The sequence below is a fragment of the Thunnus thynnus genome, chromosome 1 (assembly GCF_963924715.1).
Source record: "Thunnus thynnus chromosome 1, fThuThy2.1, whole genome shotgun sequence".
Classification (NCBI taxonomy): domain Eukaryota; kingdom Metazoa; phylum Chordata; class Actinopteri; order Scombriformes; family Scombridae; genus Thunnus; species Thunnus thynnus.
In genome coordinates, this window is record NC_089517.1 from 2,392,369 (window position 1) to 2,418,021 (window position 25,653).

Consider the following 25,653-nt stretch of genomic DNA (forward strand, 5'->3'; position numbering starts at 1 on the left):
GGGGGTGGTGTTTGTGTGCATCGGTGTGGAGAATCCAGACAAAAACAAAGTTATAAAGTGAAGAAATACAACCAGGGGGGAAAGGAAGGAAGCAGCTCTGAATAAATGTCTTGGGGAGAACGCAGCAAATTGGGACTGATAAACCAGCAGATCTGAAACATAATGAATAGTTTCAGCGAGTTGTTTTTAAAAGAGAGGAGAGGGAGGAATAAACTGCTTTCCTGAGACCCTTTCAGACACAGAATCTGTAATATTGTTGGGTTCATTTTCCTGTTAACGTGAAGGATTGCTGGATATCATACGAGGGTCTTTTTTCTGGACAGAACCTTGACTGATAGAGCTGCACGGCCTGTCCGTAGTTTCTATACGGCAAGTAACACAGGCCAATAATGTACAAGAGATTACCGTAATGGCCTGAATATAAGCCCAATATTCTGGATGTTGTGTTTGAGAAGTGGAGGACAAAACATTCATCAGATCTTTCTGAGTGGAGAGAGAACCGCTGTAACCTACAGAGAGTGATGCATTATGGGTTGTTTTTAGCCGTAACGTCGCTAAGCTAGTGAGTTTCTTCCCATTTGTTTACAGGGAGTCTGTTAGTATCAGTCAGCATTAAATGTGTTTGGTTATCTCAGGAGTGTTTTTCTGCCGCGGAGGAAATAAATTCATGAGTCAAAAGCGTTTTGTGATGTTTTTACAGCAGAAAACGGACGGCGCGCTGAATCTGTCAAGCTGCCAGTTATGACCGTCACAGATGATGAGCAGCTCAAAAATACAGACAGTCTGTCTGAAAAATGCAAACTGCTGGAGGAAATAATTTAGACCACTTTGACAGGAGCATGAGTATGTGACTACACTGAGATGTATCTTCAAAAACTTTTTTTTTCCAAAAACAGGTGTTGGAAGATGGAGGTACGTCTGTCTGTATAATTAGTGACGCCTTATATTCAAACCAATATGTGTTCACTTACTTTTTCTTAACAAAACATGAGCCTGATGTCTGCAGGCTGCTGGTTTGGGTTTGTTATCTACCTGGCAGGTAGGAACAGATTATTCCATTTCTATTTTAACCAGTACAGCTGTCTACACGGCCCACGTTTCACTTGCTATAAATGCGTCAACAAACCCTGAAGCATATTTTTACACTTCTATTTCTCATTTTACATGTCTATTTTCCTCCATTGTACAAGCATAACTACAGTGATTGTGTGTTGAGCTCTGAGTGCTTCCTATATGTGGGTGACCTACACTTGACACTGTGCCTAAACACCTCCTGACGCTGAAGTACCTTAAAGTGCCATCAACAGCTGCTAGCTGCTCCAACTGACTCCCGTTCAAAAAACCTCAACTTCTCTCTAGAAATACAAAGTCAGTCGTTTTTAATGAGTCGTTCTGGTCTCAATCTCTAAATTCAGGGCCTCTAATAAGTGTGCTAGTGGTCATTTTTGAAATTATTGCTCCATTAATAAGATATGAAGACTTATAGTAGCTTTGATATCTGCCGTGTGGGTGTTGATTGACAGCTGTGATTGACAGTTGGCTCCAGGACTCACACTGAGTCGGACTGTTGTCACAATATTTAACTAAGTTTAATGTTACTTGATTATAATACCTACCCTGTTAGCACAATTTAGCTAAAGTAGCTAACGTTAACCCAAGCGTGCAGCGGTCAGTGTTCCCAGTAAGCTAACGTTAGCTTGCCTTAGAGGTAGCGGGGTGTGTTTGCAGAGTATGAAGGGAAACACCTCACACTTCTTATCTGGGAGCATCCAAACAGTAAAGACGGTGCCGCCCATAAGCTGCAACTCTGGACTTCAAACTGGCTCCAATGAAACCAACAGGTCACATTTCGCTACGTCCATCTTCACATACAGACTGTGACGGACACACAAACAGAGCTGAAGCTGCGACTGTTCAGTCGACTCCCAGAACTTCAACTAACTCCTAACCAGAGACGATGCTTCATCAAGAAACACGAACACATCACAGGTCAGTGTGCAGAGTCTTCTTCAGTCTGTCTCTCTCGTTAGATGCGACCAGTAAATTCATAGTGAGCAGCTCGCCACCTGGAGACACGACAGTCCTGTAAACTGCAACATATAGTTCAACTATTTCACATCACAGTCTACAGGACTGTCTGGACATAAGGCGGCTAATGAAGCAGCGATAATCTATGTTGCTTCTCATATTGTAATAACTTGATAGTTGAACTAAAATTAAGCTAATTCATTCTATATATCACCCCAAACTCCTGGCGCCACATATTTCATGTGACCACTGCTTAAATAGTAGCTAAAAGATGTTTTTCTTTGAGTTCGCTGCTCTAACGCCAGGAATGACTCCCCCCGTCCAGCTCTCAGGAGGTCTTCTCCTCATTTTCACCTCAGTTGTTGTGAAGCAGGACGTGTTTTGAAGGAATAAATCAATACATATTCAGGCGACCGGAATGAGCTCACATTTCCTCTCATTTTTCCCTTCCATTGCACCATCCCATCACCCCACATCTGACCCAGGTACAACAGAGCTGCCACCGTCCTGTCCTGGTCCCAGACGTCGGCCGGGGTGTGATCCAGTTAGACGTCTTCAATAAAAAGAGGCGAGCCCAGACAGCTGTGAATAAAAGGAGCTGAATATCCTTTGAATTTCCTGTCACATCTCTCGGTTCCCCTCAGTGTTGAGCCTTGACAGCCACAGGAAATGTTCAGATGACAGTTTGCTCCGAATTCTTTCTAAACATTCAGCTGCAAGCGAGTGAGGCATGAAGAAATACACATCAGCCGGCAGAATGAAGATATCCACACTGACAAAGTGCAGACTGAAGTGAGCACAGCCGCTTTGGGTTGAATAAAGTTTAACCTGCAGGAGTTTTCTAACGGCTAGTCTTATGTTTCACTTCTTTACCACAAAATAGATCGGACAGTTATCTGTCACGTACTTAAAAATGGTCTGAGATGGTCTGAGAGAACATCATGTCAGAGGATGTAAGTCTGTGAAAAGCGCCAAACAACCAGAAGAGTCTGAGAGCAAAGGACTGAAAAACAGAATGAAGCTTCACATGAAAACATACTTGGATACGAGGTGGAAATAATCCTCTAATAGTTATTTTTTTTAGCCTTAGAAAGCTTCAAGGATGAGGACTAACTGACACGTTCGTCAAATCTATCTCAGGTAAACTTTCCCGCCTAAACGCTTTCCTAAAGGTGTCGGTTTAATGACTGTTGTTTTATTTTATTTAAATCACAATAAAGTTAAAATGTTAAATACAGTATTAAAGCCTCTGGAAATGTGGCTTGAAATCATAAAAATGCAAATCAAAGTTGAGTGTCTCATTAAGCATCCGCAAAAATCTGAATGAAAATAAACAATAACTATTAGAAAACTTAGCTCACAAACAGCTTATTTGGCTGCTCAAACTGTCAGGACTGTGTGGGCGTGTCCAGATCATGTTTGATTGACAGCTCACTTTCAGCTCAAATACTGTTTTATTTTCTATTCATTCACTAAAACGTTTTGCTGAAATGGAATAAAATACCAAATCTATCAAATGGACCCTTCTTGGTTAGAAAGCTTGACTAATCCACTAACTAGCAAAACAGGTTAAACTACCATGAAACGGTTAGCATACGTTGAACGTTTAACTATTAATTACCAAATCTATCAAATGGACCCTACTTGGTTGAAAGCTTGAATAATCCACTAACAAACAAACTAGGTTAGACCATCTGAAACAGTGGCTTTATTTAACTATACCGGAGTATTTAACCCCGGAGTATGATGCTAATTGTTTTAGCATCTTCCAGTCACTTACATGAAACGGTTAGCATTAGCATTACTATGCTACACTTTCGAGCTACTTATCTACTCCGTGATTAATACAGATTTGGATGGTGTACCTGAGTCTGCTAGTTAGCTTAACACAGTAACTTCCAAACCATGTCAAGCTAATTTGAATTCTCATTCTAGCTAAAAGCAAAGTGCTCATGCAGGAGATGAGAGTAAGTGTTGTGAAGTCAGCTCAGCCAGATAGCCACGTCAATCATCTTTCTTTTAAATATGATTGGGCAGGTATTTATTACGTAATAAATTCCCTAGTTTAGCCCCGCCTAACTGCAACCCAGTAACAAGGGAAGAGAGAGAAACTTCCTAAAGAACTACGTAGACTATGTCAAAAGGCTATGTTCTTATACTTTTTACATAATTAATAGCCAATCATGGATTTGTCTTTCCAGGGGCTTTAAATATAGTCTTGCAAAAGTTGTGTGAGTCAGTTTTATATTTCAGTCAATTATAGATGAAAGGACGGGCTCATAATTCTTCAAGTCTGTCTTAAAACAATGTAAATGTGACAGATATGCACTTAACTCAGACTGCTGAAGCCTCATATAAACTTCACATCAACTTTTAAATGACTGTGTGGAAACACTGTGGATTTTGGCCTCCATCACTTATGAACACCTGACTGTTGTTGTTGTTATTAATATTATTATTAAGACACACTTCAAAATTTGTGAACCTGTCCTTTAAAGTCTTTTTACTCTCTCTCTTTGTCTGTGTTGCAACAGATTTGGCACAACTGCCTCTATTGTTTTATTAGAGAACGTCACACATCCAGACTGTATTTGCCAAAAAGCGGCACATTCACGTCTCCATCTGTTTTGTGTTGTAGGATGCTGCATGATGTGGACAAAAAGGAAAGAAATCTGTTGTTCAGTTTCTGTGTTTGTGTTACAATATTTACCGGGTCAGAAGGAAAGCTGATCATTACAGTTCAGCTCTGTGAAATCTGGCATCTGAGCAGACAGGAGATGAAGAAAATGACAAATAATTGTCCCAATTTAGAGAAATCAGGAAGAGCAGAGAGGAGCTGAAATAAGAAGAAAACAAGCGTCTGATTACAGTTATTACACAGCTTTGTTCAGCGCTCCGCTCTGATTGGCCGATGTTCCCTCTTTAAGTTGTTTTACATGACTCCATTTTGTTTATTTAATGTCTCTTTTCCAATAGATTTAAAATTTTAGTTTTCTTTTGGTGACAGAAGGAGAAGAAACACGATGGGACGACGTGACAAAGCTACACTCACACATGGACGTCATGGTAACAGGTGATGTGTGTTATGCTCATTTGGTCCAGATCAAATAAACAAGATCCTGTGGTCTGTTTGTGTTTATGCTGATTTATTAAAGGAGAACCAAAACCAGTAAACATCAAGTCACAGAGGAAAGTTGGAGTAAAACTGGTTCAATAATTAACCGTCGATGTTTAACAACACTCACAGCTGTTCTGTTGAAGACTCCTCTAAGAGTAAAAATATTCATTCTGCTCAATGATAAAAAAATATGTTTAACCTGTTTCCCAAGTTGTGACTCAGCAAAGCAAACAACAAAGAAACAAACTACCTGGATGAAGTACTGTTCAGGTGCAGTACTGAGTGTAAGACGATCAGTTACAGTCGCTTTAAGAGGAGAACACATAACGAAACACTGAATGAACACATGCTTCAAATCCAGAATGCTAAAACACCGCTGCCTCCGTGAACCCTCCGTCCACAGCTGAGTTCAACTTGTTTTATAACAGGATAAAGAAATGCATTGTGTGTGTGTGTGTGTGTGTGTGTGTGTGTGTGTGTGTCTGACCTTTTGGATGTGAAGAAGAACACAGAACATTAATCAACATTAGATCGTTACCGATCCTGTCGGTGTGTCTGCAGGTTTAAATAATCAATGAAGTTATGCTGCTCTGCCTCGTGTGTAAACGCACACAGCGTCTGTCAACAGGGAGACTCTTTATTCTCTCTTATTACACTCCTTTATTTGTTATATATATATATATATAAAAATATATATGTTCAGACTCTAGAGCAAATCAATAGGACGGCATTTGGTTTTCATGAGGGGACACATTGATGCATTATATATTTGTTTATCCTGTTATCAAACAAGTTGAACACAGACGCCTGGTCCTCCCGCTGGTTAAAAACAACAATGAATTTGGTCTTTTCAAACAGATAATAATGTAATAATGTACATGTTTATTGACAGCTAGAGCTGGGAGGTGAGATCCGATCACATGTGATCACTTGAGACACATGTTAATGTCAGGTGTAAACAGGACCGGTGGGAAAGGTGCTTCAAACGGCTGTGAAACAGAAAAACGCCAAACAAAAAGAAAGACTCTACAAAAAGAAATGATAAACAGGAAGTGCTCCCGGCTGACCTCGCAGTGGACTCGTTGGAGATGAATTTCACCTCGACTGGAAAGTGGACGAAAGCAGAGAGCTGATAAACAACAACACTCAAGTAAAGTGTAACGTTGTACATAACATAACAGTCATTAGACACTGATCCTCAGCACATTCAGAAAGCTGTACAGAGCTTAAATAAGTATTACAGTAACATTCAACAATCATTTTAACACGGTCGAGACTTCAAGTACAATCAGAGACTATGAACACTGGTTTCAAAGAGTAAAACAACACTATAAAAACATAAAAATCTGTATTTTTTTAAAGCGCAATGTGATTCAGAACCAAAACAATGAACTAAAGGTGCAATAATACGTCTGAATCCTGACTGTTGAAAATCCAGCAGCATTAAAACATCTTTCACATCTTCTCTATTATTATATCTCCTTCTAAAAAAGGACAAACTACGTCAGAAACCAGGAAACCAGGTTATGGACTTTATCTGACTTGAGCTTTAATCTTTGACATGACAATATTACCACCAGTGCTAAAGACTCTTTCTGCTGGAAAACACAAATACTTTCTAGCTAGTTGGTTGACTCTTTCCAACATTCCAGAGGATCCATCTCCCCGTCTTCAGTCCTCCGTCTATCACCTCGTCTAGAGACGGGGGAGTGGATGTGGCGGCCGCGGCTGCAGTTTCAGCACCTGAGGTTTTCAAAAGCTGACGAGTGTTTTCTTCCTGTTTCTCTGCTGGTGTTTGTTCTGCTTCAGGGTTGTGTGATGTGGAGGCGGATGGAGGCTGAGCCAACGCTGCTGGATGTTGTGCTTGTACAGTCAGCAGGGACTCAGACGGTGGATTCACTCTGACTGACTGGTTGCTGTTGATGTTTCGGGTTTTGAACCTCGGATCAACAAGCGAAGCAGGTCATCAGTGGTGAGATCCATGTTTGACAGAATGCTTGTTTTCATTGTTTTTGTTAGTTCAGTGTTGTTGTCATTCAGGTTATTCTTATTGTTATTATTAATAGTAATTTTGTTTATGTAACACTTTTCAAAACACAGATGCAGGGTGCTTTACAATGAACAGAACACATTTAAAACGCAAAAACAAACTGAAAGCCATAAAAACTAAGCACATGATAAAAACACAAATGAACTAAAATGCTATAAAATATAAGATGTGTGGACTCAAAGCCTTCTTCAGACTCCATCACATCAATTTCTTGTCATGATGGCACTAAATGCCTCGTCTTCTCATCTGCCTTCAGGACCTGAGACATATGCTGTATCTCAAATCTCATACTTCTGTATTTACACTTAACATTTTGAGTGCGCAAGTGATTTCACACAAAACGGTCAAAAAGTTGAGTGTGGAACTATGGACGCTTCTCGCCCTCAATGGTCGCCATCTTGGCTACGTAGCAGAAGGGGAGGGACCACTTTTCAAACGTTGTAACTACGGTGAACATCGCCACATTATACAAATGTAAGTTATATATGTGTTTTTTAGCACTAAGCACCACTAAACTGTTGTCTGATATAAGCCATCAGTATGTTTTGGGTTAATTTAGCAGTCTGTAATGATCTGGTAGCGCAAATGATAACGCGAATGCTAACGCTAGCTAATGCTAATTTGCGATCGTCATTTCCGGTAAGTGCACAACGGCCATGTTTGATTTGAGACCCATTTGAAACACTACCCTGTCACAATTCACGCACTATGCCAGTAAGTATATAATGTACACAGTGTACTACATGAAAGTGTACTAACAGAAGTATGTGATTGGAGACACAACTCTGGTCTTTTCCTGGTTCAACACTCTCTGTCAACCTGAGTCTGGAACCCCGTCGAGTTGGTGACGCGGTGAAGAGTCTGTTTCTTCCAGCTGAAGGAGAATTAACTTCTTGCAGATAGATGTTGTGCGATCAATATGAAGGTCATTGGCACTTTTTCCTCATGTCTTTTTTTTTTTTTAAATCTTTAAATTGTACTATTTTATTGGAAACTGACTGTTCTACAATACATTTTTTCATATACAAAACATTTTAATATAATAAAATGTAAATGATATTGTAGATTAATCTCATCATTTGACTCTGTTCTGTGTTCCTACTGTAATTTTCAGTTATTTTATTAATATATAACAATATTGTTATTATGAACCGACTCTTTATCTGACTGCCGGTGGCAATGTTATATTTCAGTTTGACTCACCGGTGGCGAGGTCATGTCTGTGCCCAAAGCGCTGCAGATGAGTCCAGCTGTTGAGCTCCGAGGTCGTCGCCATGTCGGCCCCGCTCTCTGTGGTCACGCAGGTCATGTTGTCCTCTTTCAGTCGCCGACGTTCAAACGCCTCCTCAGGCTTTGTGTTATGAGCTCCGCTGTGTGGTCTTGTGGGAAGTGTGTTGTTTGAAGACACGCAGCTTCCAGTCATGAATGCAATAAATGCTCAGACACAAATAAGGCAAGGCAAGTTTATTTGTGTAGCACATTTCAACAACAAGGCAATTCAAAGTGCTTTACATAGAGCATAAAAGGCATCAAGACAGAATATAAAAGCAACACAAGTAAAAAGACATTTGGAAATAAAAAAGAAGCTAAAGGGGAATAAGTCAGATAAAACAAGAGAATAAAAGTTACAGTGCAGTGTAAAATATTAACCCTTAATGTGGTTTAATGAAAGGCAGCAAACAGAAAAGTCTTCAGCTGTGATTTAAAAGAACTGAGAGTTACAGCAGACCTGCAGTTTTCTGGGAGTTTGTTCAGATATGTGGAGCATAAAAACTGAAAACTGCTTCACCAGGTTTAGTTTAGACTCTGGGGACAGAAAGCAGACCTGATCCAGACCACCTGAGAGGTCTGGATGGTTCATAACGTAGCAGCAGATCAGAAACCATTCAGTGCTTTATAAACCAACAGCAGTATTTTAATATATGTGGTTCTACCATATAATATGGTAGAACCACAACGTGCACAGTAGCACGACACTAACAATCCTTCTGTAAAGGCAGATTGTGGAGACATTTTAATCGTTCATGATCTAATATCGTCATAATTGCAAACCACCATCTTCAAACGTCTTGTTTTGTCTGACCAACAATCCAAAACCCCAGAAAATTTTAATTTAATATCATGTAAGACCTGGACCCAGCCGGTGGCATTTTTGCTTGAAAACTAACAACTATATTGTCCCGAATATCAGACGTCCCTCATTAGAAGATGACAACCTCTTTTCCAACACTTATTTTCTGGAGAAAAAGATACAAAGATACAACACTTATACAAAGATACAACACTTATACACTTATACTTACAATACTTGTCCTGTTGTGAACGTTTCCCTGAAATACTTTTAATCCACGAAGAAGAAGAGAGTCCTCATTCTTTTCCCTCGTAAAAGTGAAACATAAAATAATACCACTAAAGCAGAATGTAAATACAGTAAACATCACATCCTCACACTCTCTGCGGTCAATATTATTTTCTCCAGCATTTTTCAGACTGTCCTTTTATCTTTTTTATGCTCATCAGCTGTGACAGCAGTAAACTCAACTGTTTGACAGATGATTCACTCCTCGCTGTGTTTCTACAGTTAAGATGTTGTTTTCTTTTGTCATGAATTTATTTCCTCCTCAGCAGAAAAACAGACACAAGCCTTCAGAAACTCCTGCAGGTTAAACTGAGCTAACCAAACACTGTTAGTGCTGATGACAGAGTTCTGGTTCCACTGGGGATTGAACCCAGGACCTTCTGCGTGTAAAGCAGACGTGATGACCGCTACACTATGGAACCAGGCCATTTGGTTTTTTATACCACAACCATGCAATTTCCACTATATATGTTGGTTAAGGTTATATTTACATTAGGTTTTCTTAGTTTATGAAACAGGATTATATTTGTTGGTTCCAGAATTGACTTCAACCAAGTTAAGGTGATTAATGGTTGTGATTACAGAACCCCAAATTGCAGTAAAGAAATTATAAGAAAACATAGGGAACAATTGCATTGCTGGTTGAATTAAGGTTAAAGCATTTGATGACTCTACAGTTGAGCAATCTGACAACATGACAGAGTTCTGGTTCCACTGGGGTTTGAACCCAGGACCTTCTGCGTGTAAAGCAGACGTGATGACCACTACACTATGGAACCACTGAAATGAGTAGATTTTTTACTAAAATCACACATTTTTATGCCACTTCTTGTGAAACGTGACAGGCCTCCTTTTTTAAATGACACAATAAATGTGTGTGTATATATATATATAAATCTATATTTACCAAATAACAGAACAATGTGTATTTAGCTCAAGCATAAATTTCTGTAGTAGAGTTCAGGTAACGTATTAAGTAGGATATTTTACCTTTTGTTTGAGCTGAGGTTACATCAAGTTTTTCTCAAGGTAATTGTCAAACTCAATATTAGTGGATTCCACAGCTGACTTTATTCATGCAGCAATATGACAGAGTTCTGGTTCCACTGGGGATTGAACCCAGGACCTTCTGCGTGTAAAGCAGACGTGATGACTACTACACTATGGAACCACTGCACTGTGATGTTTTCAGGTTTAATCTTGATATAGAAGTATATCTAAGGACAGAACTCCCCATGCACAGCCAGTATTTTCATTTTCGTACCTTTTGTAAAATGTTCACTTTGAGAAAATGAAGACTGTGATAATTAGTCATGTGACTCAGATGTATTTATCACACCTGTGAGTACTCAGCAGTCGCACTGAGTGAACCTGAAGAAGCTGCAGGCGAAACGCGTTGTTCACTCCTAATAAAGTCACAGAAAAGTCATCACAGTGTGCGGTGGTTAATTTTGATTTTCACTTGATATAAAGGTGTCCAGTCCAGTAGTCAAAAGTGGTTTGGGTCAATTTATTTTAGTTTATAAAAAAGAAATAAAAAAGTATCATTAGGGAAGACTGTGAGAAAGAAGAACTCTACAGTTGCTGAGTTGCAGCATTTTAGTTACAGCTAGCTTTAGATTTTTGTCACAGTTTTCTTCTGTCCATGACCATAACATCATACATCTATTGAATAGAGCAGTCTGTCAACTCTAGTCATGTGACAGTATACGAGAGTTCTGGTTCCACTGGGGATTGAACCCAGGACCTTCTGCGTGTAAAGCAGACGTGATGACCACTACACTATGGAACCTCTGTACTATGACGTTTTATGATCTAATCTGGGTATAAAAGTGCTTCCTAGTGGTGAAAAGTGGTTTAGGTAGAGTTTTTCTTTTAGTTTATAGGTATATATGGCTGGACGTTGCGAGGTGTGACGTCACCTCTTGGTTTTCATTCAACATCAAGCGCTGCACACTTGGGATAACGTTAGCTACTTTAGCTAAATTGTGCTAACAGGGCAGGTATCATAATCAAGTAACATTAAACTTAGTGAAACATTGCGACAACAGTCCGTCTCAGTGTGAGTCCCGGAGCCAACTGTCAATCACAGCTGTCAATCAACGCCCACACGGCAGATCTCAAAGCTACTATAAGTCTTTAAATCTTATTAACGGGGCAATAATTTCCAAAATGACCACCAGCACACTTATTAGAGGGCCTGAATTTAGAGATTGAGACCAAAATGGCAATGATCGACTCAGTATTTCTAGAGAGAAGTTGAGGTTTTTTGAGTCAGTTGGAGCAGCTAGCGGCCAGCGGTGGCACATTAAAGTACTTCAGCCACAAGACGTTGGAGCTGCTGATCGGTGCTCACTGACTCTAACAGAATCACTACTAAACACGCTGGAAGAAACTTGCTAACCTAGCAACATTAAGGTTACAAACACCCATAATGCATCACACCCTGTAGGAGCTGCTGTTAAGAGCGCTACTCTCTCCATTCAAAAAGATCTGATGTTGTGAACATATAATTATATTTTCTAAATGCAATTTCCAGAATAAAATATTGTCTTATATTCTGACCAATCTGGTAATTAATTAGCATTTAAACAACTAATCAGCAGCTGTAATAATCAGATTCTGTAAAGTCTGTGATGTCTCAAAGCGTCCAGATCATCTTCAGCTTGATTCATATTCTTTTTTTTTTTTTTTTTTACCTTGTAGCTTAAACAGCGATCATATCTGAGCCTGAAATCTGATGATAGTGCTGCACTGAGTTATCGTATGATAAGACTGAGGATTAGTAGCGGTGGTCACTCTGCGTCTCAAAATGCAAGGGGACGTTTTTAATAAAATTGCACCGGCTCAGCAAACCCGCAGGAACAACTCTGTGTGTGTGTGTGTGTGTGTGTGTGTGTGTGTGTGTGTTGGAGGGAAAAAAGAGAGTTTGTGTTGTGCACTCCATGTATTTCCCTACAGGAGCCGAGGTTTGCACGCAGCGCTGCAGCCGTAACAGATGAAGATGGATTAGCGTCTCTGTCTGACTGTCTTAGGGAAGCAGAAACGGGACGGAGAAGCGCCGACACTCGCAGCGGAAACACATTACTCCACCCTGCCAAGGTCCCCAGATGAAAGGTTCAGCGATTTTGTTGGCTGGTTATCAAAACCAAGACACAGCAGTTTCCTCTCTTCTGCCTCTTTCACCCTCTTCTGCCTCCCTCCTCCTCCTCCTCCTCCTCTTCTTCTTCTTCAGGGAGAGGAGGCTGCTGACTCAGCCGAGGAGCTGCCGCATTTCTTTTGTTTGAAGACATTTCATGTCTCAATGTTTGGGTGAGGAGAGGATGACTGTAGCTGTGACCCAAATTCAGGGGTCGCCTTATTTCAAGGACTGAATGACAGACAGTCTACAGAGGATTTACCGTAACATCATCATCCTCAAGCCTCACTGAGAACTAAGAGCACAGTAGAGGAGACTTTTAGACCACAGAGCTGTGATAATTCAGTTTAACAAATGATGTTAATATGATACAAGTTTATATTTTCATTGATTCATTTGACATATAAATGAGGGACAATCCACCAGCACGAGGCTGCAGGTGCATGAAGTCACATAAGTGCAGTGTTGCCTGATGGGACTGATATAAAGTAGTCTAATCAAAACCTGGATCTCAAACAACTGACATAAATATGAACCCATTTTTGGGTCTATTTTAGTCGTCAGTACAAGATAAATAAGGAGTTTTTATCTGTAAATCATGCAAAGATATTCTAGTAGAGCCCCAGAATATAAATATAGCCTGGAAAAAGTGCAGAATATGTGTCCTTTAAAGATTTCCTCTCATACGAACAGATGTTACGAGTGTTCAATCACAAGATTCTGACAGCAGAATGACTGGAACAGGAAAAATGTTTCAACTCGGTTGTAATAAAGTGAAATGACATTTGGTTTCAACAGCTGTCAGTAAATGTGTGTTGAGTCGATGCTGCTTTCATATCATATGTGATGGATGATGGAAAGATTCTCAGGATAGTTTCTGTTCATTTATTTCTGTCAGTTGTCGGAATAAGTGGTGGCCTCCAACGAAACCCTCGCCTGAGCCTCTTCCTCACTACACAACGCAAGAGTCAAACGGCTACATTAATAAACCGAGCAGTTTGACGGCCGAGACTATTAAAACTGTCCTGTTCTCTGTGATCAACTTAACTTTGTTTTAATGCAACTGAATTCAGGTTTTAGTTGTTCTCATTTACATACTGGGTTACGTTGACCAGCTGCTGCTGAAGATGAAATCTGCATTAGAAAAACAGACTTGGAGCATAAAAACACTTGAGGGGGTCCTGTGGTCTCTAGAAGTCATAAATCGAAGCGTATTTGTTCCGTGAGATGACGAGTGACCAACCAAACCAAACACATGCCGACTATCTGACTGGCCTCCATTACCTCCATCCTGCAGATGAGTTTCGATTGCTCCAGTTGATGTAATGTGATGACCACCTGAACAGAAACAAGAACACCTGAATCCAGGATTAGTTGTCAGGCAACAAGGGATTCTGGGATACTGAGGACCAAAAGATATACAAGTTTTTTGCAACTAAATTTTTGCAAAAGTAGACTGAATTTTGGCTTTTGACGATCTCACAATGACATTCAGCAGCTGAAGCGTGAAGTGTGGATGTAACTTGGTCTCTTTTGTGTGTGTGTGTGTGTGTGTGTGTGTGTGTGTGTGTGTGTGTGTGTGTGTGTGCGCGCTGGGTATTATGCCTGTCACAGTTGAGTGCTCTCAGGGATCAGTCAGTCTGACAGATCATTAACCTGACTGAGGCAGAGCAACGGCCGTCCAACCAACCAAAGGTCAGAGAAAGGTCAGATTCATATACAGCGTCTTATCTGACTGATACGAACCACGCCATCTTTTATCACCCAACCCCCCCTCCGCCTCCGCCTCCTCCCCCAACAAACACACACAGCTTTCTTCTTCTTCTTCTCCTCTTGTTTTACATCCCCTGTGGCCCTCAGGGATGCAGGAGACTAAATGTCAGAAAAGTGGGCTTTTGACAGGTCAACAGTTCACATCTTGACACCAGACGGGAAGACGGTTTAAAGGACAGACGTTTGTGTAATCGTCTCTTTTAACCATTTACACCCAGATGAATGCAATTTGTGCAAATAAGCAGATTCCTCATAACTCAATCAAATCCGAGTTTCAAAACCTCTCTCTCTTTGTGCAAGATGTCATCAAGACATGAAAGTCCACAACAATTTATCATCATAACGATTGTTACTTAGATAATAATATGACGTTTTTGTAGAGACAACAGTACAATACCCTTTAAAGTGACCACATGAACTGAAAGAAAGAAGCATTACTATAAGATGTGGGCAAGACGGTCAAGAGCAGAAAAAAGAAAGGGTGAAGATATAGAATCCCAAACCCCTGAAGAGAGAAAGCTTCCAGTGAACCAAACAGCACATTTTATGAGGACGGACAAGAAATGGTATCAGAAACAGAAACAAACGTCAATGAAGAAGACTGTTGTGGGAAAATCTTCAGATGGGTCAATAAATCTTCAGGTCACCCACAACTTAGTGTTAAACTCAAAACTTATAAGAGAAAGACTCAAAGAAATACACTGGGAGCTGGTAGAGTTCAATGTGAACTCGATCCCGGGATAAAGAACCTACTGTAGAATCATAAAACATTAAATTATATACCTCTCATAACTCCTCCTAATGCGGAGCTTATTTTCTAAACTCCACCTCGCTTGACCTTGACACTTTGGTGATAATCTAGACATGATTCATCTAAAAAAAGTCTCAAATTTCCCTAACATGTATCAATTGTACCTGTCAGTTTTCACATTTCTCACAATACACATGACCTAGCGGCCTTCACTCATTGTACACAGAAAATCAAAATGTGACATTACTGATCATCACCTTCCAAATTCCCTCGGGAACTGTCTCTTATTGGCATAATGTTATCTTTTCACTGTCACTGGCATATTCGTTTGATCATGGAAAGGCAGTTTTCCACCACAAGACGTTGGGTCAACACCGAGAGAAGCGTTCTCTATCTTCTGTGTAACGTGTAACCCACTGGATGTTCTACTTGAAGTGCTGCAACGACAGCGCCATGAGGATCTCCCTCCACCGCCAGAACCTTCTTTGACACAAGCAGAAAACTCAAGATCAAAGCAGTAGAAGATGTGGAGACCATAACTTACAAGCATGGCTGACCAATTCTCTCTGCACCTTAATAAATATCCTCGTAATCAATACAAGACCTACAATCAATTAATATTTCCCTTAATATCGATGGCTTACCTCTTTTCAGGTCAAACAAATCACTCTGGACAATTCTGTGCTCCATCAGTTTGACACCAAAGTGCATTTTCACTTCCAGCTGACTGGACAACAATCAACATAGTCCAGTTAATGAAAGGACTTCATCTCAGTGTGTCAGTTTTCAACCCAGAAGAAAACGTTGGCATTGTACGTTTCTGCAAACCACAGAAACATTGAATATCTACGTTTCAACACGTGCATTATGTATCATATCAACATTTCTACAAACGTAGCATATTAACATTTCTACCCTTTGAATAATGATGTTTTATGGTGTGACAACACTGTGGTTAAGGTCTGGTTAGGTTTAGACACAAAGACCACTTGGTTACGGTTAGGGGGGATATTATAGTTTGGGTTAAAATAAAATGAAAAATACAATAAAAACAGCCAATGTCTCACTAAAAAAAAGCCATCTTTCTTGCCAGAAAAACGGCTGCAAATGTCCTGACGTCTCGCTAAAAACACCCCGTTTAGTCTGTTGAAACAGGGAGCCTACATTGGTCTCAGTTTCGAGGTGGTCTCGAACCGTGTTCTCTGCTGAGTTCCAACTTACTAACCGTCCACATGCCCCCCCTCCTCCTATATAGGAAAGATCAACTCATATAGATCACGTGAACTACGTCACTTCAGAAATGTTAATATGCTACGTATTTCACATGTTGAAACGTAGATATTCAACATTTCTGTGGTTTGCAGAAATGTACATTGTACGTTTTATTCTGGTGACCAGGCTGTAGTTTGAAAAGTAATGCATCCAGTGGTGACAGATGATAGTCATGTGGATTTTTTTTTTGTCTAATGTCCGATGAAAACAACCCCCCCAAAAAGGTAAAACATTTTTATATGCATCTCATGTGATTTCATTGTTTCCTGCTGACTATGGATGGACAGATGGAATGTTCCATTACCATCACCATCAGAGTATTTACTTTTCAATTTATATTTACTATGATTCCTTCTGTAAATATATTTGTAATCAGTACATGCAGCAGTGTTGAGAAAAGCCATCAGATTAGAGAAGGTACATTTGCAGCAATTTATAGCAGAATAATCCACCCACCACCCCCACAGGGACCCTGTATAAACACTTTACAGTTTGTTTCAATTTAATTATTAATGCCTGATTGAATGGTTGTTTGTACACATCCATTTTTACTTCACCACATTGTAATTACACCTTTATTTTACATAGAGGTCATTAAGTTGTTTGAAGCCTTTGGGCAGTGGATGCTGCTTAAGTTGGAAATGATGCAAGCCAACTTCAGTAATGCCATTAGGAGGGCGGTGGACTTGCTGGAGGCCAGACAACTGGCGTCCCAGGAGGACACTGGTGACATGCTGCAGGAGCTGTGCCAAACTGTGGAGTTTGACTCGGAGAGCTTGTGCCTCCAGATTCAGTCGCTGTTCTTTCAAGAAGAGAACAGTGAGTGCAGTGACATTTCTTTCCTGGTATTTTGACAAATGACACAGCACAGTAACACAACTTTTGATTTCTACAGATTCAGTACCACAGTCTGCGAGCTGGAGTGAGTCTGGTTGATGGTGTGAGGAGGGAGCATCTCAGTCTGGGGGGAAATACAGCTTTAAGGGGAGAAAGGGAAAAAAGACCATTTTATTAACTGTCAATAAATGAAGCCCTTTTATATAAGAATATCAGTGTCTGCTTGTAAAACATTTTCAGATTGTAGAATAGCAATGACGAAGGCTATGGTACCATAAAATAGTTTTCACTTGGTCAAAGTCACAGTTTTTCAGAGGCTCCACTGGTTGAAATGGTTCCTGTGGTCATCTGAGGCCATTTAACCTTTTACTTGGTACATTCCAACAGCCAGGTTGTCTTTTCTTCAATTCCAATTCCATCCTATTCTAAATCCAACCATAACCCTTAATTTGTCTCGGTGCTGCTGAAGATAATGGCCACAATCCACTTCAGTAGGAATTGCAGCATAATGGTACCATCACAATTTACTTTATAATGAAATATAAGATGGACAATTTCAACTACTTGTCATTCTGGACAAAGGACAATGTCACCACATTCACTGCAAACTACATATTAAAAGAGCAGAACTGCCAAGGCCCAGCTTCAAACAGAGAGAAGAGGTCCTGGGTTGTTTCTTACCATTTGTGTCTGATCATAATGATAAATGGCTTTCAGACTGGCTCTACCATTATTTCTGGTGCTACTTCTTCCTCTCATGTTGGACTGACGGCAGACTGAACACTACAATGATTCACTATCACCCGAAAGGTACAACGTATAACGAGACAGTACAGGCCGAAGCTAGCTGGTTAGCATGCTAACGTCAATAGATATCTGTGCAACACAATACATATAGGTCTTTGACAGTTGACTTCACGTTGTTGATAATTTTAGTTAATTTTGAAATGTTTTAAACTAAACTTCTGACCAAATCTTGCACATTATACCTTCTTAAAAAGCACTACTTATAATGCCTACATATGTCTAATCTATGACTCAGTATTCTGACTTACAGGTACGTTACCCATCTGTATACAGACATACCTTAAGAGGGCGTAACCTATAATATAATATGAAACTGACTTTTGTTGGACTCAAAAGGTTTTTCCAGTCAGCTAAGTAATCTAGCTAATCAGCGTTAGCTAACGTTAGCAGGTTAACATTAATCTACGTTCACGTAAACAATACTCCTTTCCTCAATTCTATAATTATAATCTTTTATATGGATTCTGATTTGAGGGTGCAGTCTTTTTCATTAGTGTAGATGCAAACATGTGTGTCTGGTGGTGAGCATGGTCGGCATGGTGAAGAGGAGGAGGAGGAAGTAGTATCAGAGGAAGTCATATCATAGGACCCTGAAGATTAGCAACCCGCCCTGGTCCCCCTCTGTCCATTTTGCACCATGCTCTGCTCATGAGAGCCGACACTTTATACAGCTTGTAACAATAATAACAATAATAATATTAATAATAATAACGTATGTCTAGAGGACTTTTCACAAACGTCACTCATCTCACAGTAAAATCCCCGTAACATAATGGGAACCCGACACAATGATGTTCAGCAGTCATTCAGAGATTTAGCCAGACTTGACTGTTGCTATAGAACGGCATTAACATCAGTCTGAATGGGTTCACTCCATCTGTTATTCTGATATCACATCTTCCTCTAATGATGAAGCATTATTATTGTCATGTAGAAGCATTTTTATCATACTGGGAATCGCTGTTAGAACTATGATCTCTGATGAAAATGCACCCTATCAAAGTGTTTGATGTTCCTGAGATTTTAGGAGATTTAATAACTTTGAATGTGAGACGTGTTCAAAGATGTATAAGAATCTCTGCTTGGAATAATAATGTGTGTCTGTTATGGGGTTTTTTTAATTCCAGTTTACTATCAATGGATTACTCTGATAGTTAAACACTGGTCCTCCCTGTATTTCACCAGGATGCATGATTGAATTTCACCATGCCACTTTCTGGTTTGTCTAGACACTTGAACTCATGTCATGAAGGAAAAAAAACATACCGAATATTCTGGATGCTGTGAATCGAAAAGACATAAAAACCAGGACTCTGAGTCAGTTTGCTTAACTGTGCTGTATGATAAAAGCTTCCAGGAGATTTTCCACAGGAATGTTGTAGTTAACAGTGACATCTTCTTGTTGCTTAGTAACCGCTCCCCTGATGGCTGCCCCGCTGCTCAGTTTGAAAAGATCAGGGTCAAGGTTAGCAGCTGTGGCTTCACCTACCTGGATTGTTATTAAAGACCTTGTCCCTCCGCTGACGTGACGAACATCACCTGACCTGGCACTGAACCCCCGGGGACACGCAGAGAAAATCAGCAGCAGCAGAACTCAAACAATAGATGACACTGAGGACAGAGTTTTCAAGAAATAATTTACCAGAAATTGTTCAGTGAAGTTTTGAGACAAGAGGACAAACGGAGGGAAACTGGGGGGCTGACAGTTATTGTGAAACCCCAATAGTTTGAAAAATGTCCCGTTGGATCGAAAACCCATTAGTTCAACGGTCCGTTATCCTGAAAACAAACTCCCATTGCTCTAAAGACCCAGTGCTCCTGAACATATACACTCTGGAGTTGCTGTAGTTCAGTGACTGCCGGCCGTGATACTTTCCAGACTCCATTAACATATTGCTCAATTTAACAGATCTGGGTTCCCCAACACACAGATACTGATGTTTCAGCTATATTTAACTTTAACAGCTCTTCTGTGAACTATTAGTTCATGTTACACATCTTACTTTAGTTTATTTGCTTAAAGTTAAGTAAACTTAAGTAAGATGTGTAACATTACTGTTTGACATTCTGAAACACAGCCAGTTCACACAATTTTTATACCATGATTTCATTAAATCAGTGTCCTGCTTTGTGAAACATGACGCTGAATTTATTAGAAGAACTGAGTGAATTGTGAAAAGTCTGTTTGATAAATGACTGACGACGACGCAGTAACACCTGTGTACTAACGATTGATTGGAAAAATGTAATTATCTTTGTGATGTTGTGAAATAACTTTATTAAAGTAAGAGTCCTGCATTCAAAATGTATGTAACAGTAAACATTTTCACCAGTTAAATGTAGTCAAATAACATCAGAAAGTCTTCAACTGTTTCCTGCTGTAGGAAGAAAACCTTTGTTAACATACTGTGAAATATAGCTGAGTTTACTGATAAACAGACTCCTTCTAAAAGATCATTTATGATTTCTTATGTCTCATAAACAGACACTAAACTCATTGTAAGATAATACTCATCTGCCTTTTATAACTGCTGGTTCATTACATCGGAGTTGTACTGAGTGAAACGGGAAGTAAAGTTTAGACCTCAGTTATATATAAAAAGTCTGTTTCATCAGGTAATAAACATTATTAGTGTCTGTCATCTTTTGTACTTAATATATCTTAGCGTATTTTGACGTGCTTGTTAAAATACAGTGATATTGTATGATGACAACACTGTGGTTAAGGTCTGGTTAGGTTTAGGGAAAGATCATGGTTTGGGTTCAAAATACACTTAGATATTAATAGCAATAAAACTCCAGGGAGAGTGAGTATTTGCAGAATGGTATTTTGTTTTCGGGATAACGGGCTATCGGGCTAATGGTACGTTTTTCGGACTACTGGGATTTTGGAATAACGGGCTGTCGGACCAATGGAAAGGCACCAGGGACATACTGTTGACAGAGTGATTATTTAACAAATTGTAGAAATCACAGCAGTATTTTATAAACTGGCTTGACTTTTTTTTAAAATCAATAATGCCTTCAGGTTGTTAAATAAAGCTGTGAAAAGGATGTAGTTTATTCTCTATCGGGACACTTTGAATCATTGAGTTTCATGAATATAGATACAGTCAGTAAAAGCAATAAATGATTCACAGAAAGAATAAAAAAAAACAGTGAGAAGACTGAAGAAGAATATATAAATGTGAACCATGGAATTGAATTAAAAAAAAACAAAGATTAAAAATGACAATTGTATGAAAATTACAGCAGGTTTACAAAACTAAGTTTAAAAATGTATCGTTAGTTAACTAGTTTAAAGTATAGCTGCAAGAATTAGTCGTTAATCAACAGAAAATTCATCAGTAACATTTTGATAGCCATTTCACAACCATTTTTCAAGCAAAAATGCCAAATATTCCAATGATTCAAATAACTGGGTGCTTTTTCTTGCTTTTGTGGTTTTTTGGGTTGCTGCTTGTACAAAACAAGACATTTGATGCCATCACCTTGATCTCTGGATATTTTTACACAGGTATTTTCTTTTATACACCAAACAGTTTTGTTAGGTGCAATCTTGCTCTAAAGCTCTGTTCCATTTCATTCAGTATTAGTTTCTGTTGAGGTTCTGCAGTTTACATTTGAGGAGGCAGAAAACATACTATTCTCAGTGCTGCAAGTATGTAAATGCATTAGTAGCCTACTGACTGCTGAGGTAGCTGATTTCACTTGAACTTGTCTTATCAGAGAAAATTTCCATGATGACATGTCGTGTAAAAGAAAAATGCAAAACAGACGTGACAAACCAATTTCACCATATAAAGCAAATATCACAGAGATCAGTAGAAAGTTAGTGGAGGAGAAAAGTACAGAAAAAGAAACAACGGTTGTGGTTAAACGTGGCGCCCACAGAGTTCAGAAGGCTTTACAGTAATCATGTTATTAATGATGAGTTTCATATCTATTAAGGTTTGTATGTTTGTATTATTGGGAAAACAACAAAAAAATAGCCATATTGTAAAGTTCCACAAAAGTTTTGTGTTCAAACTATAACTATTTATACTGCCTTAATTTCGAGAGGAGCTGTTTGAAGTTCAGTGCAACAGTATGTCAATAACGTTAATTTGCACTAGCTAACGTTAGCTAAAACATTCACAAAGTTGTAACAGGCTGAGTTCATATTTGGCACTAGATCAGTCTGCACATGATTTTAACTTTGTTATTTAAAAAGTTACAGCGATATTAAATGAGAGGGGTTGTTTATTAAAAGATCTTTACACATTAGATAATCAAATAGACAGATATACTCACTGAGCAGGAGCAGTCGGCATTTGTGACCCTTGAACAAAGAAAAACCTGCCAAGTCTGGTCACTAGATGTCGCACTACGCATGTCCTAAACTCAGTACCACTCAACTTTATTTATGTAGCACCTTTCATACACATATCTAACCCAAAGTGGTTAAAATTACAGTAAAACAATAAAAATGTTGAAAATAAGTTAATAAAATACAATACAATAAATACCAGGGATACAAAATAATAAAAAACCCAACGATTAGAACTTGAAAACTAAGGCTATAACATTACTCCAAATTAAAAATCAGATTACAAAGATGTCTTTAATTTCCTTTTAATTTCCATATGTAGAGTGTTGCACAGTTTAGAGTCATAAAAACAGAAGGTAATATTATTATGTTATTATCATTAATGTTTTAATTTATTTTGTTATATTATTATTAATTTTAAAATTGAATAAGTGGCAGATTCTAGCTTCACATTCTAGTTTCATAAAGAAATTATATTAAACGTTTCATTATTTATTATGTGTCATTGTTAGTAATTATTAATAATTTAGTTAGCTTATAGGCCAAATTGTGTGTGTGTGTGTGTGTGTGTGTGTGTTATTTTAAAAGATATGACATGCAGTCATAGGTCCATAAGTTATGGGGTAAATTCCTGCACCATTTTCTGAAAAATTCCGATTGGCATGGTTCAGAGTTGACCCACCTTGAAAAAGTAGCTCCACCTTCCACCCATGATCCAACCCCCCCACCCCCCAACTCTCAACTTAAACTGGTCCAGGTCTTAATGGCCATTTGGTCCAAATGCAGCCACATGTGCTGATTCTCAGCTGGAATCAGCCGATGTCCACAAACCCAAAACGTAGCCAAATCTGGCGGCCGTTACTTAGCCGGATCGGCCCGAGTCCGCTGGCTACTTGGAAAGAGCCACAAACTCTCAGTAACAACCCACATTAGTTTTCCTGCTAAAGTCTCCTTCTCATCTAACTTACAAACATTAACACAAGTCTTGTCCTGCAGTTTAGCTTGTTGAATGAGCCACCACTGGAGAAAAGTGCACCGCTAACGATACCCTCAGTTAGCTAGCTAGATAGCTAATTAGCTGCTCAGCTGCAGCACATTAAACAGCAGTAAACATGGCTGCAAATGTCACTTTGGACACGTTACATGCTGGTTTGGTTGTTGCTCTTCAAAACCCATGTTAGAAACATGGTCCATGATATGTAGTTACAGTGCAAATTTGTTAATATTAATAAAAAATGGACTGACTGAAGAAAGACTGGCATTATATTTGACGACAGAGGTTTTGTCCCAATTCTTAGATTTTTTTTTTTTTTTAAGAACAGGGACATTTTACAGACTAAAAACTCGGCAGTACTCTCTGCTGGACCAACTTTATGACTGTTTCTAAATATTTGTTTGGCACTTCTGTACTGCAGTTTCCTTACCAGCAGTTACCTCCATACATACACGAGTACCAATATATCTGCAGTAGACTAACATCAGGTAATTTCTAGCTCTAATGCTTCAAAGAAAATACCTGAAAAACCACCAAATGAGTTGATATAATGAATAAGTCACTGTCATGATGGGAGGTTCTGGAGGCTTGAGTTTCTGTGCTGATAAGAGTGGTGAAAACATTCCTGCAGCAGGAGAAGTAATTAAAAAACTTTTTAGTTAACCTCTGCATTACTTAAGATTTTACCACCTTGAACTGTCCACTGAAGAGAGGAGAAACATCTCTCTACACTTTTTAACAGCGTTCTGATACCTGCACATTTGGTCTTTCATTGCATCATAAAATATTTGCAGGTTGTATTTTTCCTCTTGTTTCAGGCCCCTGTGTCATTATAAAGCCAAGAGGATAAAGTTTGGGAACTGTCCTGGTTTTTTATAGCAGCAGCATCTTTGGCAGATACACACAGGTCATTAAAGTATCCGACCAGATGATTTATGGAAGCTGAACGGGCCATAAGTCAACTGGGCAAAGACCAATGAAAAATTAATAACTGATCGGCCATTAAAGATTCAGGAGTGGATGATGTGGTTGTACTGTATAATATCAACTTTAAAAGAAACATTAATACTAATATAAAGAATTTATGAGCGGGGAAAAAACTGAATGCTTAGAACATTCACATCTAAAAGAAGAATAACAACAGCTTAATCACGTAAGTGCATTCAGTATCATTTAATCATTTCAAAACAGTATCAAAATAAATATTAAAGTTAACAGTTTCAACTACAGCTCCATTCACACTGGATTTATCTCTCTAGAGGAAGTGTGGTGATTTTAACATTACCTGTTTAAATCCAGTCCAGAGAGCGAACCCCAGTAATAATTACAGCTGCAAACACCAACTGTGAAATTTAATATGACAACTATGAAAATGACAAGGTCAAAAATGTTTATCTGATGACAGAAAAAATAAAAAAATATCAGGAGAGGAAATGTGCTGTTGTAATGTCTCTTTCAGACCTGTTTTTACACCATATTTGTTTATATTTTGGCAAATTGTCTCCATTAAAAGTCATGTGAATCAGCTGTTAGTAGCTTCTGTTTGTAGTGTAACATGGATGTACAGACAAACATCACTGGATTACTGTGATACTGAAGAAAACGTAGAAATCAGAGAAAAAATAAACAATCGTCACTTTTTTAGGTGGATTTATGGAGGTTTATTGTTGAAGATGATGTCCTCATGAAGTGTAAGTGACACTGAATGATATCAATGTGTGTTTCATGTCTGTGTGTTTAGATTTGACTGAGTTACGGCTCCTAGAAGAGGATGATTTTTGACTCCTCTTCACCTCCTCCTCACCTTTAACTCTCCGGCTGTCCTGCTGAACGTCCACGTCTGTTACAGACCAGATCCTTGAGACGTCCCCATGGTTACAGCGTAGTCCAGGACATCGTGTTAATTCACTGGAGCACAGAGTTTATTTCAGGTCAAGTCATATTCATTTGTATAGCCCAGTATCACAAAATCACAAACAGCAATACAACATCCTCTGTCCTCAGACCCTCTATTCAAATAAGGAAAAACTTCCTAAAAAACCCTTTAATGGGGGAAAAAAATGGAAGAAGCCTCAGGAAGAATAACAGGAGGAGGAAATAGATGTGTGTCTGAATGGGGTTTACATCACAATGTTTACCACCACAGAAGTATAAAAAGATTCTACATTTAGATCAGATGGCTCATAATGCACCAGGTGAGCAGCTGTAACACTGAC

The 25,653-nt window shown here is 39.0% G+C and overlaps 3 long non-coding RNA genes and 4 other non-coding genes across 7 annotated transcripts; 1 reads left to right on the forward strand and 6 right to left on the reverse strand.

Moving 5' to 3' along the window:
- Positions 1-1,151: 1,151 nt before the first annotated feature.
- On the forward strand, positions 1,152-3,207 carry LOC137189062 (uncharacterized). The gene is made up of 2 exons (XR_010929581.1): positions 1,152-1,989; positions 2,514-3,207. It is a non-coding gene; the product is annotated as an uncharacterized lncRNA (long non-coding RNA).
- Positions 3,208-4,020: 813 nt separating this feature from the next.
- LOC137183949 (uncharacterized) lies at positions 4,021-10,213 on the reverse strand. The gene is made up of 3 exons (XR_010928589.1): positions 9,496-10,213; positions 8,400-9,461; positions 4,021-7,086 (listed from the first exon to the last, which is right to left on the reverse strand). It is a non-coding gene; the product is annotated as an uncharacterized lncRNA (long non-coding RNA).
- trnav-uac (transfer RNA valine (anticodon UAC)) lies at positions 9,905-9,977 on the reverse strand. The gene has a single exon. It is a non-coding gene; the product is annotated as a tRNA-Val (tRNA).
- Positions 10,214-10,261: 48 nt separating the features above from the next.
- trnav-uac (transfer RNA valine (anticodon UAC)) lies at positions 10,262-10,334 on the reverse strand. Its single transcript has one exon. It is a non-coding gene; the product is annotated as a tRNA-Val (tRNA).
- Positions 10,335-10,653: 319 nt separating this feature from the next.
- Positions 10,654-10,726, reverse strand: trnav-uac (transfer RNA valine (anticodon UAC)). The gene has a single exon. It is a non-coding gene; the product is annotated as a tRNA-Val (tRNA).
- A 548-nt stretch (positions 10,727-11,274) lies between these two features.
- On the reverse strand, positions 11,275-11,347 carry trnav-uac (transfer RNA valine (anticodon UAC)). The gene has a single exon. It is a non-coding gene; the product is annotated as a tRNA-Val (tRNA).
- Positions 11,348-15,201: 3,854 nt separating this feature from the next.
- LOC137183996 (uncharacterized) lies at positions 15,202-22,829 on the reverse strand. Its single transcript, XR_010928597.1, has 3 exons — positions 22,428-22,829; positions 19,624-19,745; positions 15,202-17,467 (listed from the first exon to the last, which is right to left on the reverse strand). It is a non-coding gene; the product is annotated as an uncharacterized lncRNA (long non-coding RNA).
- Between the last annotated feature and the right edge of the window lie 2,824 nt (positions 22,830-25,653).